At 46.9% G+C, this 19,582-nt stretch overlaps 1 pseudogene; it reads right to left on the bottom strand.

The window, feature by feature from the left end:
* Positions 1 to 12,292: 12,292 nt before the first annotated feature.
* Positions 12,293 to 16,977, bottom strand: LOC124083118 (cytochrome P450 2D4-like; annotated as a pseudogene).
* Positions 16,978 to 19,582: the final 2,605 nt, after the last annotated feature.

Here is a 19,582-nt window from a genome sequence, read left to right as displayed (position 1 = left end):
AGATTTAACAGACTTATATAGAATATTTCTTCCATCAATGAGTGAATACATTTTCTTCTCAGCAGCACATGGATCCTTCTCTAAAATAGGCCATATATTATTCCACAAAGAAACTCTAAACAAATACAAAAAAAAAAAATAGAAATACTACCCTGCATTCTATCAGATCATAATGGAATGAAATTAGAAATCAATGATAAAATAAAAAATAGAAGCTACTCGAACACCTGGAGACTAATTAATATGTTATTGAATGAACAATGGATTGCAAAAGACATCAAAGAGATTAAAAAATTCTTAGAGGTAAATGAGAACACTGGTACAAAATATTGAAACCTCTGGGACACTATGAAGGCAGTATTAAGAAGAAAGTTCATTGCATAGAGTCCATTCTTTAAAAGAAGGAAAAGTCAACAATTAAAGGACCTAACTTTACATCTCAAAGCCCTAGAAAAAGAAGAAAAAATCAAAATCCAAAGCAGTAGAAGACAAGAAATAATTAAAATCAGAGCTAAAATCAATCAAATTGAAACAAAAGACACAATTGAAAAAATTGACAAAACAAAAAGTTGGTTCTTTCAAGAAATAAATAAAATTGAAAAAACCCTTAGCCATGCTAATGAAGAGAAGGAAAGAGAAAACTCAAATTCTTAACATTTGTGATGAAAAGGGAAATATCATGATGGATACAACAAAAATACAGAAGATAATTAGAAATTATTTTGAAAATTTGTATTCCAACAAAATAGAAAATACCGAAGGCATCAACAAATTTCTAGAGTCATATGATTTTCCCAAACTGAATCAGGATGGTATACACAAGTCAAACAAATCAATTTCAAGCAATGAAATAGAAGACATCATCAGAAGCTACCAACCAAGAAAAGCCCAGAACCAGTTGAGTACACAGCTGAATTCTATAAGACCTTCGAAGAAGAACTAATACCAATACTCCTCAAATTATTTCATGAAATAGAAAAAGAGAGAACAGGGCTGGGGATGTGGCTCAAGTGGTAGTGCGCTCACGTGGCATGTGTTCAGCCTGGGTTTGATCCTCAGCACCACATACAAACAAAGATGTTGTGTCTGCCGAAAACTAAAAAAGAAATTTAAAAGATCCCAGTTGAGCAGGAAGAAGAAGAGTGATCTGTATTTACATGGTATAAACTTTATTGTGGGGGTAAAAAAGAAAGTTTCACAAAAACACTCTCAAAATTTAGGGGAAAATTCAGCAAAGTAGAGGATATAAAGTCAACATGCAAAAATCAGTTGTGCAAACCACCTGAAATACCACAAAATAAAATAAAATTAAGGAAGTCAGTAATCCAAGGAAGTCAAAACATCGTGAAGAAAGGTAGGGAAGACAAGAAAGAATATTTAATAAATAAAATGAAGAAATTAAAAAAGAATAAATTAGGGTTGGGGTTATGGCTCGGCAGTAGAGCGCTCTCCTCGCACCTGCGAGTCCCTGGGTTCAATCCTCAGAACCACATATAAGTAAATTAAATAAAGGTTAAAAAAAAGAATGAATGGTATGAAATACTTTACTGTTCATGGGTCGACACTAGCATATTGCTAGCATAACAACAGATTGAAGTTCACGGCTGGGGCTGGGGCTCAGTCAGAGAGCACTTGTCTAGCAGGTATGAGGCCTTGGATCAACCCCAGCATCACCAAAAAAAATTGAATTCAAATTTTGAAGCACGGATTATACTGATTGCCTATAGCATTTGCACAATCATAAAGCTAAACATGGTTTAACCATTGTTTGGGACCATCTGTACACAGCTATAGTAATCAAATTGATACCATTGGTTATCAGTGATGAGTCCTGCTTTCCCACATGTTGAAGTTTGAACATTAGAGAAGCACACCGAGGCAAGCATAAGAAACAGGGTTTATTTAAAAAGGGGGAACAGACTTCTCCCATGAGGGAGAAGGGGCCACAGCTGGTATTGTGGTATCCCAAGAAGCAAGAAGTTCTGCCCTTTTCATATGTCCTAGGCTTCCTTTGTTCTTCTGCCTTTCCCCCCTTATCGTTCTCCTTCCTGCAGATGTGACTAGGCCCAGGAAAGCTCAGTGGAAAGGCCAAAATGTGGGAAGCAGGTGGGCTGAAGGGGGAGGGGCAGGATGGAGTAGACAAGGCACATTAACAACCTTATTGCTCCCTGTAGGGAGGGGAAATTCTTGGGACAGGTTACCTAGGCAATAGGTTGGAGCAGGGACAGGTTCTTTTTTTTTTTTTAAAGAGAGAGAGAGAATTTTAATATTTATTTTTTAGTTTTCAGCAGACACAACATCTTTGTTTGTATGTGGTGCTGAGGATCGAACCCCGGCCGCATGCATGCCAGGCGAGCGTGCTACCACTTGAGCCACATCCCCAGCCCCCAGGGACAGGTTCTTGATAAGATCCCTCAGGGGACAGTCTCCAACTTCCCAGACTCACTCAAAATTGGCCTCCTTGACCCAACCTGATTTGATTTACCTATGAACACTGACTGCCTGTCTAATTCTGGCTTCATTCCCTCCTCTAATTTTAGGAACTCCTTACTGCTATAAGGAGAAGGAGTGACGTTTGTTCTGGCTGCTTCAAAGCTGAGAGGGGGCAGTGTGAGGGAGCAAGCAGCTTTGGTGTTCCCTTTTACAAGTCAGGTCGCTTTGAAGTCTAGTTGGGGAAGAACAGGTTGTAAAATCATCTGGGGATGGGTGCTTCTATGAGAGAGAAACAAAAAACATGAGTACTGAATAAATGTTGTATCAGCTGAAACACATCAATATATAATAGAAGTTCTCTCACCAGGAGATGTGAGGGCTGAGAATTTGCCCCCATAACAATGTTGGAAAGGACAAGGCCTTTATTTGGGGATGTAGATCTTTAACATCCCCAGTTATCAGGAATGTAAACATTTAACTTTTAGTGTTTCAGATGTCCATCCCCATAAGATGTAGTTAAATAATTTAATGTCATCTGATCTTGTAAAATCCTTTTATTAGTATGACCTCTATGTCTAGTAGAGAATCCCCTTTAATTCTATTACTTAGGGCTGGATAATCATATTAGCAAACACCAAGTCTACCTGTGTAGGTTAAGAATATCCGTAGGCCTTAAACTAAAAACTACTGTGGCAGTTCCTCTTGATAGTTTCTTTTCATAGTTTTCAGGCATTCCTGTCTAAGACTCTCTTTTGTAGTCTTCAGACTTACTTATTTTGGGGGCTAATACAAGGTGTATACTTTAAGTTACATTATTATTATTATTATTATTATTATTATTATTTTCATTATTATTTAAAATACCCAGGAATGGCTATGTTTTGGTTTTAACTGTTTTTGCTAGGTGTTTAAGATGAAGCAGTCAAACTGACTTTTGTTTCTATCTATTGTTAATAGTCAGCTGAGTTTCCATGGAAGACACTCGTGAGGGAACTTGAAAGGAGCTTCTTAGTTCTGCTAATGCCATTTGCGCTAGGATGGGTCCAGGTCTTGCTTGACCATGTGGCTTCCCTTGGAAGCATCAGGGATGTCTCCCTTCTCCAATGAGCCTCCTCTTTCTAATCTCTCTGATCGGGAGGTTATGTGGCCCAGAGTTGCAAAGCTCTTTAGAGAAATTCCCTGGATTAAGACTGACTCGGAGGGCAAGAGCCAAATATTGGTTTTCTTGGTACTTTTAATTTAATTTTAATTTTTTAAAAGAGAGAGAGAGAGAGAGAGAGAGAGAGAGAGAGAGAGAGAGAGAGAAAATTTTTTTAATATTTATTTTTTAGTTTTTGGCGGACACAACATCTTTATTTGTATGTGGTGCTGAGGATCAAATCCGGGCCACACGCATGCCAGGCGAGCGTGCTACTGCTTGAGCCATATCCCCAGCCCCAATTTAATTTTAATTTTTAATCTTGATCTTAAGCATCTAGCAAATAAGTCTCACCAGTCTTAAATTAAAAGAACTGGGCTTTAATGTCTCTATCTAGGTGATGGCTTATTATCTTAAATTAACCCAGGTTGTGTGTTCTTAAAGCAATACCTCAGCAAAACATTAAGAGGCAATCAATCTTTAGACTGTTTATAAGGAAACTACAAAATAAGATTAACAAGAGTAAAAACGTATATAGTTCATATAATAGCTACCTTGTATTTTGGCTGAGTTATAAGCTGATCTTTGCTTCTTAAATATTGATTTTCAAAGTTTACATAAATTGTTGTTTGAGGTCACATGAGTATTAGCTAACACAATATGATATCACATTTAAAACATGAATTAAAGAAAGGCTGAAAGTTTTTAACCTTTTGTGGAAAAGTAGCAAAATGCTTTTGTGTTTTACAATGTTAACCTTTGCATAGATTAGACTCTCATTAACTTAAAAATATATTTAAATTGTACCCCAGTGTAAAAAGTAACAAAAAACTTTATATATCTTATATCAGGTCCAGTTATAGAACATTAAATGATATAAATAAATCCCCAATGTGTTTTTCTTTTAAGCCTAAAATTTCCATACAACTTTAGAACACCAGTTTGATATAATGCACTTTTAAAGCTTTTACCTTAAAGACTTGTATACCTGGAAGATATGAACACATATAATATACAAGGAAGTATAATAGCACCACAATTACATTGATGTTTTTATATTAATCAAGTTTAGCTTTTAAAGAAATGACAGTCCAATGCTCTAAAATAACAGTTCTTGTTTAACCAGTAGTTTAATTTCTTTAAGGTTACTTGCTCTAGAAAAAATAAACAAAACTTAATAAACACAAAGTTATGGGTAAACTAATGTTTTAAGAAATCTTTGTCCTTTAAACATATGACTGATTATAAAAACAAACTTACACAGACCTTCTTTATCACTTACTTAAACCCTCTTATTTACTTCACCACATAAAGACTTTCTTATCCAGAAATACCTTTTTTTCCCTTCTATTAAATATGGTTTTCATACCTAGAACCTTCTAATTTCTCCTTCCCTTCTGCTAACTTCCTTTTCTGTTCTTGAAAATTTTTGAATTTAGGCAAATTATTTTATTTTAATAAAAAGAAATATTTTATTTTACTTGTAATACTCTTAATTGGAACAGTTGAAACTTTTGGGTCTTTGTATATAGAAATCATCTATAAATCTTTGTATGTGGAATCACATCTGTTTACCATTTCATGAAAACACAGTGTTTAAGTATATAGAACCTGTTGGGACTTTAAATTTTTAGTAACTTTTTTAGTGATGACAAAGCAACTTTAAATCCTTTTTTTCCTTTCATTTACAAATTTATGAAAACATCAATAATGTTACCCAATGAAATTTAAGAGTACTTGATAATATTTAACGTTTAGCATTTTAACCTTGTAAATTTAATCAGATGTCTAAAAAAATTAGTCATACATATGAGTAATCCCCATGTCAAATTTATTTTACCAAAATATTAGACAAATGTATTGAATAGTATTAGCCATTTCTTCCTTGTTGAAGAAAAGTCCTAGAACCAAGGGATATTAGACATTTTATAGACATCAACATTTTATTATTATTTTTTTGACCACTTAGAGAAACGTGTAAGTTTAACTTTAAAGACATCTTTATTTTTATCTGTTTACCCAATTTAAATCAAACCATTTTAAACCATGTGAATTAAAGATATTTTGATCCATTTTTTTTTAATTTTATGAGCACTTATTCACTTATATATCTGTCAATTTTTATATCATGTACATGATATATGGATATACACACACATATGGACATACAACACATTACACAAGTGTGCACATATAACACAATAGTAAAGGCCTTGTAGATTTTTGCAGGTGAAATCTCCATTGCAATGTTTACAAACTCCACAGTGAAATAAAAATAGAACTGATTGGAAAAACATTAACCTAGGTCTACCAAATCAAAATCATGAGCTCAAAAAAAATACAAAATCTAAGAAAAAGCAAGAGTCCTAGAAAAAATGACCAGCCTGTAATTAGAAAGCACCATACAATTTACTTTTCGGAAAAGACACTTTTACTTGATTTTTCCTTGGGCCTTAGATCAGTCTCCCACTGAGCTTGCAGACTTCTTCCATTTGCATTTCAATGTAAGTCCTGGCTAAGGTCTGGAAGGAGCAGGGAAAACTGCTAACCTGAGCAGAAACCTCATGTCTAAGGCATTTTAACCATTTTTTTTCCTTGTTGGTAATTGGACATGTTTGGATGTTGAAAATTATGATACCTTATTTTCTATTAATTTTGAGAGCAAAGCTACGATATTAAGCTCCTTACTGAGCAGGTTCATTATTTTGTGTGACTGTTCCTAGGGCCTCAGTGACAAACAGGTTAAATTTTGTCCACAGGTAAGTTGAGAACAGGGGCTCAAAATAAGGCCCTGTTTTAATGTCTTACAGGCTTCCAAAACCTATCCATAACTCAGAGGGGGTGGTAAACTGTTGAGAGCCACAGCCGAAGGGGCCCCAGCAAACTTCCAGCTGCCAGCAAACTTCCAGCTGCCAGCTGATGATTGGCTCACAGCAGCCCCAGCAACTTCTAGCTGCCAACTGATTGGCTCCTCTGCGGTGATGCTCATTGGGCTGTTTCCCCGCCCTTTCAGACCAGGGAGCTGCTCATTGGGGGACTTTTTTGGCTCCGCCCACACAACCCAGGCAATTGGCCTCAAGAGCAGGAGGAGTCGGGGAGGTTGAGAGGCTTGTGAGAAGCTGGTGGTGGCAGTTGGGCTCTGAGGGTTTTTCCTGAGGAGCTGTGTGGTGTGGTGTGTGTGTTCTAAAAATAAAGTTCGTTTCTTTTGACAAGTGGCTCTTGAATTGTGCCCAGCCAGACTGCGGCAGTAAACTTTTTGGGTGAATTTATTCTTTAAAAGTAGGTGGCCCTTTATGGGTTCAGGATTGAGGATGGTGTTTTTATTGTCTCCCTGAGTTTCTCATGAAAATAGCAGGGCTTTCCTGGGGGTCCTGAGTAACTTCAGAGACCTTGGAATAGTTAATGGGCTTTTGCTTGATCTTCCTGAGGGCATCAAGAACCAACATTTGGAACTGTGTAATCTTCTAAGCATTCTGTTTATCATTTGGATCCCAGTCAGAATCGTTTCTGGGAATTGCCTGTGCTCTAGATGAATAATTAGGTTTGCTTCTAGCTTGTGATGTTGGGACATGGGCAAGATGTAGGTCCATCCCCAAATTCTTTAGCTACTTGCTTTAGGGTGGCCTCCTTCTTATTGGAGGCTAAAGTTTGCTAAGGAATAATATAATATTTTTCCAGGTGAGGTCAAACACCTGGCATAAGTTTAGAAACATCCCAATATATTTATTTAGATCCTCTGAAAATTTCCCTGAATTTGTTCTTATTTGTTTTAAGTTGGGGGGTGGTCCTCTTGATTTCTCTTCCTCAGTAGGTGATTCCTTTAGGGCCTTCTCTCCTGATAAACATTGAGGTGAGGCCTGAAAACACATGAAAATTAGGCACTTTCCCGATCATCTGTAATTTCCCAGTGTGTAGACTAGTGGTCAAACTGACTTGAGAGAGAAGCTCCCACCTGAATGATAGAAATTTTAAGTTTTCTCCCTCATCAGAGAAAACTTTTTATCCAATTAGGGACGTCTCCCTAAACTTGATCTTCATTATGGTCCAGAAAACCCATCTCTCATCACCTGGCTTTGCCAAAGTTATTTCTGGCTTTCTTGGACAAAGTGCAAGGGTCCCAGTTTGCCCTGTGCCAGAGACCCTGGGAGGATTCAGACTTAAGGGCGTTACTGCTTTCCTCCCTGCCACTATAAGTCCTGATTATGAAAAAAAAAACATGAAAAAGAGGATAATTGTATGTCCTAACCTTTTGTGCCTAATTGCTGTCCTGTAGGCTAAAGGAACCTCCTGAGGGTAAGGGGAACATCTATTGGTTGTTAAGCACATAACAAACACCATTTTCCGGAGGAATTTATGGGAGGAGTTGGTTAAAATAGAGTGCCTCCCTCTTGCAGCATTTCTTTTTAAGTATGTTAAGTACATCTGAGCATAGGAACAGTAATGGGAGATTTTAAACTGGCTTGTGAAGGCTAACTATGTGAACAAAGGGAACCTGGATGTTTTCTCACTAATCATCCCATGTCTTTCCCTCAGTCCTACAATCTGAATTGCTAGTGTTTCTGATTGGCAAAAGAAGGGAGCATCCAGGAGGGAATGGATGCAGGGTTGGGAGTGTTGCGTGGCCCACACGGAGACAAATATAATTGGGGCTTTCCCTCAGTGCCATTCATCTACCGATCACCTTAGATACCCCTTAGGGTGGTCAGGAGGAGTTTTCAGAGAAGGAACCTTAGGATTTTTGCCTGAGTATAGCCCAGGCCAGAAATTCCGCAATTGTTCAATACTCCTTCAACCACCTCCATGCATCCAAGGCAGATCAGGACTAGGGACACTGTGTACTCACGCCAATTGCTCTGCAGGCCTGGACAGAAAAGTAGGAAGCAGCTTTGGCAGAACCCAACATGCCTGCTCTGTATTGAACAGGTGATTGAGAGCTGCCTAGGCCAGGAAACCTTTCATGTGAGTCTTGATAAGTGGTGGCTGCACTAACTGCATTTAAATAGCCGATGGGTGCCCATCATCTTCCAAAATGAAAGAGACAGAAAGATGCACCTCAAACAGATGCAGGTGCGTGGAGAGGAGCTTATCTCCGTGTAGATCTCGGTGGAACCTCCAGATATGATACCACTGGTTATTGGTGACAAGTCCTGCTTTCCCACATGTTGAAGTTTGAACATTAAAGAAGCACGCCGAGGCAAGCATATGAAACAGGGTTTATTAAAAATGGGTAACAGACTTCTCCCATGAAGGAGAAGGGGCCACAGCTGGTATCCTGGTATCCCAAGAAGCAAGCTGTTCTGCCCTTTTCATATGTCCTAGGCTTCCTTTGTTCTCCTGCCTTTCCCCCCTTATCTTTCTCCTTCCTGCAGATGTGACTAGGCCCAGGAGATGCTCAGTGGGAAGGCCAAAAGGTTGGAAGCAGGTGGGCTGAAGGGGGAGGGGCAGGATGGAGTAGACAAGGCACATTAACAACCTTATTGCTCCCTGTAGGGAGGGGAAATTCCTGGGACAGTTTACCTTGGCAACAGGTTGGCCCAGGGGCAGGTTCTTGATAAGATCCCTCAGGGGACAGTCTCCAACTTCCCAGACTCACTCAAAATTGGCCTCCTTGACCAGACCTGACTTGATTTACCAATCGACACTGACTGCCTGTCTAGTACTGGCTTCAAAATCAGTGTGGTACTGGCGGGAAGAAAAGACAAATATATCAACAGGTGAGATTCCCGGAAATAGATCATTTCGACAGTCATGTGACAAGTGTGGACATATAATGACACTCCACAACATATACATAAACCTAAAATGCTCCTATCACATGGTCACATTGAACTCAACTTTGAGCAAAACTGCCTCTGTCATTCAGAACAGTGACCGTTGGCACAGGCGTGGCCTAGGAGGGGGAGGAGGTGCTACCACATGGCCCAGGTGTGTAGGGGGCTGCACCTGGGTGTATGCAGGTAAGCCCTGTGGTTCTGCAAACAAGGAATCACCTGACAACACAGTCCTCAGAACATTCCCCACATTAACCCTTTCACTCCATGTGGTCAGATGATTTCCAACAACGGTGCCGACACCATTCCACGGGAAAGCACAGCCCCCTCCAGAAACTGTGCTGGGAAAACTGCACGTCCACACGCACAGGAGTGCAGCCACCCTCAGCCGGCACATATGCAAAATTAACATTCGATCAAAGTCCCCACGTATGAGCTCAAAAACCACGAGGACAAATTGGACTTCATGAAAATTAAACCCTGTTGGGCATGGGAGGCCGCTCTCCACAGAGGGAGAAGGCCACACAGAGTGGGAGAAGATGACCACAAGAAGCACCTCTAACTAGAGCAAGGCCCTGCGCCCGTGGAGAACAGACCACCCCTCACCCACCAGGATGCCTCCTACCAGAGGACAAGCACCAGCTGGCACGGGGGCCACGCTGGTCTTCCCAGCTACCCAGGAGCCTGAGGCAGGAGGATCACAAGTTCAAGACCAGCCTCAGCAACTTAGCGAGGCCCTGTCTCAGTAAATCAGAAACGGCTGGGCAGGTGGCTCAGAGGCAGAGCTCTTGTCCTAGAAGGCACAAGGCCCTGGGCTCAGCCCAGTACAGCAAGAGAGGAAGAAAGGCAGGCAGGAGGGGGAGGAACCAACCACAGAAAACAAGGGCTGCCAGCTTGGGCAGGGCGTGGAGCCCTGTGCTCTGGGCGGGAACCTCAATGGTAGAGCCACCGCGGGAAACAGCACAGTGGGCCTCAAAGATGGAAAGAGACTTGCACCGTGAGCCAGAATTCCACTTCTGAGCCTATGTCCACAGGAGTTGGAGGAGGGTCTCACAGACACCGCTGTACCCCCAGGGTCACGGCTGCAGGTGGAGGCCAGTGTCCTCTGGCAGGTGAGTGGGTCAGGAAAGCAGGGGACAGGAGCCCTTATCCACAGAGACCCACCCCAGGGCCCCAGGGGATGCCTGAAGCTGCGCACGAGCCACGCTGCACAGTGTGCTGCTGTCCCTACCCACTCGTGCCCACCAGGAGGGTTAATTTGTAGCCTGGGCACAGCCGGGACGATAACACGGCTGACCCGGGAGCTGGCCAGCAGCGCCCTGCAGTGAGGGTCTGTGGGCGGGGTCCCTCTCTCTCTCAGATCCGTGGCCCTCTCCAACCTCTGCTCTGCTGCTGAGGGGAGATGCTGCCACGCCCAGGTGGGGAGCTGAACTGGGGGGAGGATGTCAGCATGAGACGTGATCAGAACGAGAGGTGTCCTCATGCTACCCAGAAGGCCGTGATATTTTATATGGATAAATTCTTTTCTCCTCGAATTTCCCATTTGAAAAGTTGCCAACTGCTGACCACTGGTACCTGACACCCAAAAAAGCCAAACCACAGCAAGGGGCACTGCAGTGTGCCCACAGGATGCGATGTCATTCTGCCCTCAACACGGGGTGCTGATCCCAGCTACCACCTGGATGAATTTAAGGACATCAGGGATATAAGTGAAACACGACGAAGAGTGCATGAGCCCACTGTGTGAGTCACGTCCACAGGGCGAGAAAGACGGCTGCAGACCCTGTGGGGCGGGGAGAGGGGTAGCTGCAGGAGCGCAGAGTCTCAGTTTGCAGGGTGGAGTCGGGCAGACGCCAGAGTGATGTTTTCCACCCTGGTCATGTTCTAATACCACTGAGCTGCGCACTTAAACGAGTTCAGAGAGTACGTTTCAGGCACAAGTCTCTCCACAAAACAAACACAGACGCTCACACAGAGCCAAGTGGCCCTTGGAGGACAGTTGCTCAGCAGGCCTGGGGATTCCATCCCACATTCTCAACCAAACACCTGATTCCTGTCAGGCTGCAGGAGACCGTCCCTAAGGCCTGGGCACATCCTTCTTGGCAAGCGCCTTTGTATATCTGAGGCCCTTTACACCAGGGATGGGATCTGGGTGGGGGAGGTGGGCCATCTCCTCTGGCCTGGGAGGGGACAGGGAGTGAGTTGTGGCAGCTGGCCACAGGGCATCTCCACCCCACCTGACCAACCCCAAGAAAATCCCTGGACACAGAGGCTTGGTCAAACTTCTCTGGGGAGCAGGTCCCACTCCCTGTGTCACACCATCTGCCAGGCAGTAAGGGACAGCACTGATGTCTGGCAGAAACCTGTTCACTTGTCCCTAATCTGAGATCCACAGAGTCCAGACATCTGCATGCAATTGGCCACCAACCCAGCAGCCAGTGATGGGTCTCTGTGGGTGTCATGGAGCCAGATGTCACCTGCTGAGCACCAGGATGCCCATTTCTCATGTGCATTCACGTGTGACTGGTCAGGAAGGATGAGGCAGGGTCTAGGGCTGGATTCAGACATGTGCCTGAGACCAAACTGCTGCAGTCCGGCTAGGCCAAATAACCAGGAGGTGACAAGCAACTTGAAGGTTGAAGCCGGAACTACTTTATTGCGAGTGAACTCAGCGGGAACTGAGCGAGAACTCAAAGTAGCGGGCACCCAAGTTAGCAGGAGCCGCTTCTCTGCCGGACAGCAGAGGTATATATACCTAACTAATTACACACAGCTTGACTCAATTAACATCATCTAGAAACAGCAGTCAGCCAATAAGGAATCCTCATCATCTTAATGGCTCGCTGGCGTTGCTTCACAAACCACTCCTCCTGGCAAACTGCCAGGAGCCATCTTGACTTGATTTGCGATCCCCAACACCAAACAGATCCAGGGGCATCTCAGAACAAAGTGGCAGTGACAAGACTGGTTTATTGAACATCAGAGCCCCCTCTGGGGGCAGGGTTGGGGTCTGCTCCTCCTCTAGCGGGGCTCAGCACACAGGGGTCACTATGGTACCAAACACGCCATAGTCACTGGGCTGGGCTTGTCCAGGGGGCACATAGAAGGAGGCAGGTGAAGAAGAGGAAGAGCTCCATGCGGGCCAGGGGCTCCCCGAGGCACACATGGCGGCCTGTGAGGGGGACTTGGGCTCAGTCAGCCTGTCCCTGGCCTCCACCCCTCCAAGGAGCCCTGGGGAGGGACAGGGAGGCCCCACAGGCACCTGCTGAGAAAGGCATGAAGGCCTCCCGCTTCACAAAGTGGCCCTGGGCATCCAGGAAGTGTCCAGGGTGAAAGAGGAGGGGCTTCTCCCAGACGGTCTCATCCTTCAGCACAGACGACAGGTTGGTGATGAGCGTCGTCCCCTGGAGGAGATGCCTGCCATGAGCAGGGACTGGGAGGGGGATGTCAGGACCTGACCACTGAACCAGGCTGGGCAGACTCTAGTTGGTCCACACTGAACCCTTGGAAGTAACCCTCAGAGCCAAAGATTCTCAGCATCCTCGTGGACATGATGGCAGGGCCAGGTGACAAGGGCCCTGTTGACACCCATACTAACCTCTGTCCCCGAGCACTGCAGTTGCTACAACAATCTGAGGCACGTTTTAATCTACTTCCCCCAACAACCTGGGCTCTGTGGTTCTGCGCTGGCCTGGCGGCTTCTCTGCTTCCCAGACCCACTCAGGCTGGGCCAGGTGGAGCCAGGGGAACTGGGAGTCAGGGGAACTAGATGACAGTCCTCCTTCCCCTGGCAGTGTCCATGCTGGGGCCACTAGCTTATGGGTCACTTGGAGCTTGGGAAGAGGGCCCCAGGCCTACCTTGGGGATGAAGAAGCCCTGCAACTCAATGTCATGGGTTGTTGAGTGGGGTAGACCTAGTGGGATAATGTCCCCAAATGCTGCACCTCGTGAATCACAGCCATGGTGAAGGGCATGTGGTCCTGGTCCCCCATCTCTGGCTGCCGCACCTGCCCTATCACTTCATCAATCTCCTGTTGGACGCGGCCTGGACAGACAAGCAACCCCCCAGTATGTCAGCACCCAGGGGCCTGCACCCTTACCCTCTCCTGTCTCAGGGCCGTGTCCAGGTTAGCAGGATATCAGGCTTATTGGGGACTGGGTCAGCTTATGCTTGGAGACACAGATGTCCCACTTAAGATGAGGGGACCTTTTGTCTCCAACCTCTCCCTCCCCATCCCAGCTCACGCTGCACATCCGGGTGCAGGATCATGAGCAGGAGGGCCCAGGCCAGCGTGGTCGAGGTGGTCACCATCCCTGCGGTGAACAGGTCAAGCACCACGATGCGCAGGTTCTCATCATTGAAGCTGCTCTCAGGGTTCCCCTTGGCCTGTGCAGAGGCAGACACAGTGGGCTCAGGGGCCGAGGAAGAAAGTCACCAAATGACCTCCCAGTCTACACCCATCAGACCAGGTGCTGGGTCACTGGGCCCCATATTGCCCATTCTCGGGCCTCACAGGGCCCTCAGCCCACGTCCCCTAGCCCGTCTCAGGCAGCCCCACCTCACCTTCTCCACCTCTGCTAGGAAGGCGTCAGTCAGGTCTCGCGGTGGCTGGGCTGGGTCCCAGGTCATCCTGTGCTCCTCCAACAGCTCATCCACCATAGCCATGAAGGCCTTCTGTGCACGGAAGACCCAGCCAGGCAGCCCTGGGATGCGCAGGAGCACTGGGACCACATTCAGCACCTGTGGCAGCCACAGAGGGGACCTGGGTCCTTCCTGTACTCCTCACTCTCCTGGTCCACACTCAGGTCCCAGCCTCCTCCAGGGTGGACCCAGGCCTGCCTGTCCCACCCAGTGACCAGCTCCCTCCCCAGAGCCAGCCTCCAAGCTCTCTGCTGGCCTGGGCTGCCGGAAGGAGCAGCCCACCATGGGAATCTCCAGCTTGTGTGTTAGCTGGACAGCGGGCACGGGCTCATTTTCCTCTCCTGGAGCCCTCTGACCCTGGCCCACCTGTCCTGCTACTGTTTGAGGTGTGCTCACCTCCAGGTCTTCCCTCTTACAGTGTCCTCTCCAGGATGCCCTCTCCATTGCCCCTGCATGCTAATCCTGCTCGGAGTCTTGGTTGCACAGAATTGTCCCTGGATAGTCCCCTGAACTCCTCACCATGGGCACCAAGGCAAACTCTTCCTTCAGCATGTCCTCCATAATGTCCAGTATCTTGGCCATGCGCTGGTCATCATACTCGAAGCGGCGGGCATAGATGAGGGAGGAGATCACGTTGCACACTGCTCTCTTCAGCAGGGACATGGGGCTAAAGGGGCATCCTGGGAGGGAGCAGCCAGTCAGGGTGTGGCCCCTGCCTCCCAGGCCTGCCCATCTCATCTCCTCTGTGTCCCTCAGCCCATCACCTACAGGCCTCGTTGGCAAAGGCTGTACAGAGGCAGCTGGCCTCCTCGGTCACCCACCGCTCCAGGGACCTCTTGCCCAGGCCAAAGTTGCACATGGTCGACACAGAGAAGTGCCGCTGCTCGCACCAGGCAGGTCCATAGGCTACCATGATCACCCCTGGGAATGGCAGGGACAGTTTGTGAGACTTACCTGCCCATACCCTTCTCCTTCCCTGATGTCATAGGAACCCTCTTCTACTCAGTCAGGACACATGCATCTCTAGCTTTTTTCCGTAGGCCGGTGTGTCCATCCCTGTAGGTCCTGAAGTCACTGATCCCTATTTCCAGGTATCAGCCGCCCACACCAATCCATCCCCCAGTTTTCCATTTCTGCGGCTGCTGAAATTTGCCTTGAGACCGTGGTCATAGATGGACATCCACGGGCGGTCGGAGGTGTACTCGCTGTGGTTCACCAGCGCCTCCCGCACAGGGGCCAGCCCATTGAGCACAATGACAGGCTTCCAGGCCAGCTGCAGGCTGAACACGTCACCAAAGAGGAACCTCATCTGTAGGCAAAAGGGCCATGTATTTGTCCAGCTGAACTCCCTGCTGGGCTGCAGACCTTCGCCTCACCACAAAAGACCCAGGGACTCTGCAGTGTGCCAACTCCGGGAAGAGACCTGGTATTGACATGTGGGAATATGGGGTTGGGAGTCACACCCTGTAAAGTGGACTAACTCAGTTTGGATCCAACTTTCTGGATGCGGCAACAAGGACCTTGACAATGAGGATATTGTCGGTGGCGACCACTAGCGGCCCACTGTACAGAGCAGGAGACAGGGTCACAGAGGGGAGCAGTGAGGCGCAAGCCCCACAGCACAGAAAAGTTGAAGTGGTCTCTGTCGACCTGAGTCCACCACCACTTCCTGACTCACAGGCTCTCAGGACCCTGGACCCTCCCCCATCCCCAAGACCTTTCCCTCTGATGGAATCACAAGGGACTGGGGCCTACACAATTTATACCTGTCCACCTGGATCCCAAACCCAGTGCCAAGTCCAGTCCCAACCCCTGGCCTTTGTCCTCTCATACCTTTGCCCTTGGAATATTGAAAGTGTCCTCGGGCTCTGCAGTGCCCTCTTCTAGGACACCTCTCAGACCTGCTTCCTTTTAGGGCACAGCTCCCACTCCACCTGTGGCTTCACTCATCACCCACCCATCTCTGTTGCTGGAGGGACACCAGAACCTCCATAGTGACCACCATAAACTCTTTTACCTTTTTGTGTGCATTGGATCGGGTACAAGGGACTAAACCCAGGGGCACTTAACCACTGAGTTACATTCCCAGCCCTTTTTATTTTTTTTATTTTGAGATAAGTTCTCACTAAGTTGCTGAGTGTGGGGTGTCACTCTGGAAATGCACCCCTTTAAGGCTTGAGCAAGAGATCCTGAAAAATCATTGCACCCTGCAGTAACTTGGGCTTTACCTCTGCTTGGCGTGGTGTGGCTCCAGGGGTAGGCTTTACTGGTGGGGTTGAGATACACTTTCCTGTTCCTTTGGAATCCTACCCTTTTGCCCTTTTTTGAATAGAATGTTCCATGGAACCTCCCCTTGTGTGTCCCCTATATAGTAAAGAATTCCAGTGGCTCTCTCTCTTTCCACAGACCTCTAAGTTCACAAAGAGGTCCCCGGATTTTGAAAAGAAAGCACAGAAACACTTCTCTGTGTTTGTGTGCTTTCTTCGCAGTTTTCTTAAGTTATTGGAATAGTCAGATTTTGTGATCCCAGCATTAGGTCGACAGCTAGGATAGATAGCTACCTGGAACTTGCAATCCTCCTGCCTCAGCTACCTGAGATGCTGGGATCACAGGTGTGCACCACCAAACCTGGCTCCTTTACCTTTTGGAAGGAGCTGGGCATGTTCTGGAAGTCAATTTGCAGCAGGTTGCCCAGCCCGGGCAGTGGCAGGGGGCCTGGTGGGTAGCGTGCAGCCCAGCGTTGGCGCCGGTGCATCAGGTCCACCAGGAGCAGGAAGATGGCCACGACCACACTCAGGGCCCACAGTGCGTCCCCGGTGAGCAGCCCCATGGCTGCCGTGCTGTCCACGAGCTCCTCTGGCACACCCGGCTCTCCTGGCCACTCCAGGTACCTGGGGCCAGGGAGGAGAGTCTTGTTACACCCTGGGCACTTGACTGCCTGGGCCCTTCCCTTATAAAGGAGCTGAGGCTGCCCTTCGCCCTCTGCCTGGAGCCAACACACTCTGTTGACTGTGCAGGCAGAGAGTGCAGGGAGGGGCCAGGGCAGGGGCAGCCTCCCAGGCCCTTGGCCCTCCTGCCCTCTCCAGGTGACACCCAGGGGAGGGCATGGAGATAGGGAATCGCCCCGTCCCTGCACCTTACCCCTTGAAGGAGGCCCAGGCTCATCACAGCACCAAGAGTGCTTTGAGTGCCTTCAGTGCCCTCCGCACCACACAGGGCCCCCTCTCTGACGTGGCCACGCCTGCCCCTGAGCACTGCCCCTCCTTCCTTGCCTCCCCTCCCTCTCCTCAGGGCCTTCAACTCACCTTTGCCATGCACACCAGCGTGGGTCCTCCATGAGGTCATGGTGATCAGGGGACCATGGGACAGGAGCACAGGTGGACCGATCTCTCCAGATGGATGAGGTTTTCCACTGGGCTTAGTCCATTTCCAGCTGCTGGAATGAAATAGGGCAGGTCACCTTAGAAAGGAAGAGGCTGGTTGTGGTTTATGGTTCTAGAGGCTCCAGGCCTCACTGCGGGTGGTGGCCTTCCTCTGGCCAAGTCCCGGTGACCCTCATGGAGAGAGAGTCAGGAAGACTCGGCCAGCTGATCTCCCTCTTCTGACAAAGCCTCCAGGATTCAATCCCTGGGCTGCATGTCAGCGGCTTATCTCAGGCAGATGACTCTCCAAAGTTCCACTTTAATCTCTGTGGTCAGGTAAGTTTCCATCCCTTAATACCTTACAGGGGAACTGAATTTTAACAGATGACACTTTGGAGGACATGCAACCCTTACCCAAACTACAGCAGTGCTGATTCCTCTCCCACTGCACACTAGACATGCACACTCAGTGACACACACACACTCACTCACACACCCACCACGCCACCCAAGCTCAGGCCTGGGCATGCTCTCCACAGGCACAGCCCAGCACCAACAGCCTGGTTCTCAGTGACGTGACATTGCCTGGAACAGACTCTCCGGGCTGGAGACTGCTCCCAGGGAGCCTCAGGCCCCATCTGGCTCACTGTCCAGCCCGCATCCTGGGCTCTGGCCTGACACTGGCAGCTCTCATCTGGGTGTCAGCAGGCCACAGGGGGGTGGGGCGCTCACTAGTCTCCTGACCCACCAGTGGGTGGAGCCAGAAGCCCCTTGCCAAGCCTGAACAGCTCCCTCCAGCCGCTTCCTGAGGGACAGTCCTCGCTGCTCTGGCCTCTGATGTAATTGAGGCTCCTTCCTTTGTGAGGAGTCCCTTCTTGCTGCTTCATAATTCTCTAGGCTTTTGATAGATGGATTAAGGTGTGTACAGATGTGCATCTCTTGGAGGTTATCCTACATGGGGGTCCTTGAACCTCTTGGGTGTGTATGCATATGGGGGCAACTCCAGAACGTCTCTGGTTCCTGCTCATATTTCTCTACCATTAATGATATTGTTGGACCTTCAGCTTCTCTTTTAGCTCCTGGAACAGAGCTCATGAGCTCATTTAAAGCCCTTGTCTACCATCTCTGTACCTGTGTCACACATTGTGTGGGGAGAATTGGGTACTGTCTAACTCCACTGGGGATTGGGCTGAGTTTTAGTGATGAAGAGTGCTCACTTCTAAGGGAACAGGGAAGCTTTGGGAGGACTTGGGACGACAGGCCCAAGAATACATTGTTCTGTGTGACTTTCTATGCTGATACCATGCTATTTTGATTGCTATAGATTTCAGTATATTGTACACACACACCCCCCCACACACACACAGAGAACCTCCATCTTTGTTCTTTTGTGCTTTTTTGTTTTTTTGTATGAAGATTTGAACCCAGAGGCACTTAAACCAGAGCCACATTCCCAGCCTTTCTTATATTTTTTTTTAAAGAGAAAGAAATTTTTAAAAATATTTTTTTAGTTTTCAGTGGACACAATGTCTTTATTTTATTTCTATGTGGTGCTGAGGATCGAACCCAGTGCCCCACCCATGCCAGGTGAGCGTGCTACTGCTTGAGCCACATCCCCAGCCCCTTTCTTATATTTTGAGACAAGGTCTCACTAAGTTGCTGATGGCCTAGCTAAGTTGCTGTGGCTGGCCTCAAACTTGCAATTCTCTGCCTCAGCCTCCTCTGAGTTGCTGCTAAGGATGCTTGGCTTTATCTTTCTTCTTTTAGTATATATCACAACTTTCTTCTTTATTATTCAGCCATAAATATCCTATTATTTGAAGCAAACTGGATGGAACTGGAGCACATTACGAAAAGTGAAATAAATCAGACACAGAAAGACAAATACTGAGTACTCTTCTCAGGTAGATGCTAAAAACAGCCAATCTAAATGTATAATAGTCATCACTAGAGACTGGGAAGGTAGCAGGAAGGCAGAGAGGGAGAGCTGATAATGGGTACCCAAACATCCTTACGTAGAAGTTGTTAAGTTCTAGTGTTCTACAGCACATAGATTATAGTTCACAATAACCTATAGTTCATATAGTTATGAAGAACTGGAGGACTACAAATACAGAGTGATTACAAGGAGATGGAAACATTAATTACCCTGATGTGATCAGTATACCTGTGTTGAAATATCACACTTTGCCAGATAAATAATTACAATTATTATGTTAATACAAATTTTAATGTC

This window comes from Marmota monax, unplaced genomic scaffold (genome assembly GCF_021218885.2).
Source record: "Marmota monax isolate L192 unplaced genomic scaffold, Marmota_monax_Labrador192_F-V1.1 WCK01_AAM20220418_F8-fsc00051, whole genome shotgun sequence".
NCBI lineage: Eukaryota > Metazoa > Chordata > Mammalia > Rodentia > Sciuridae > Marmota > Marmota monax.
The sequence above is the reverse complement of the archived record's forward strand: the minus strand, read 5'-3'. Positions and strand labels throughout refer to the sequence as shown.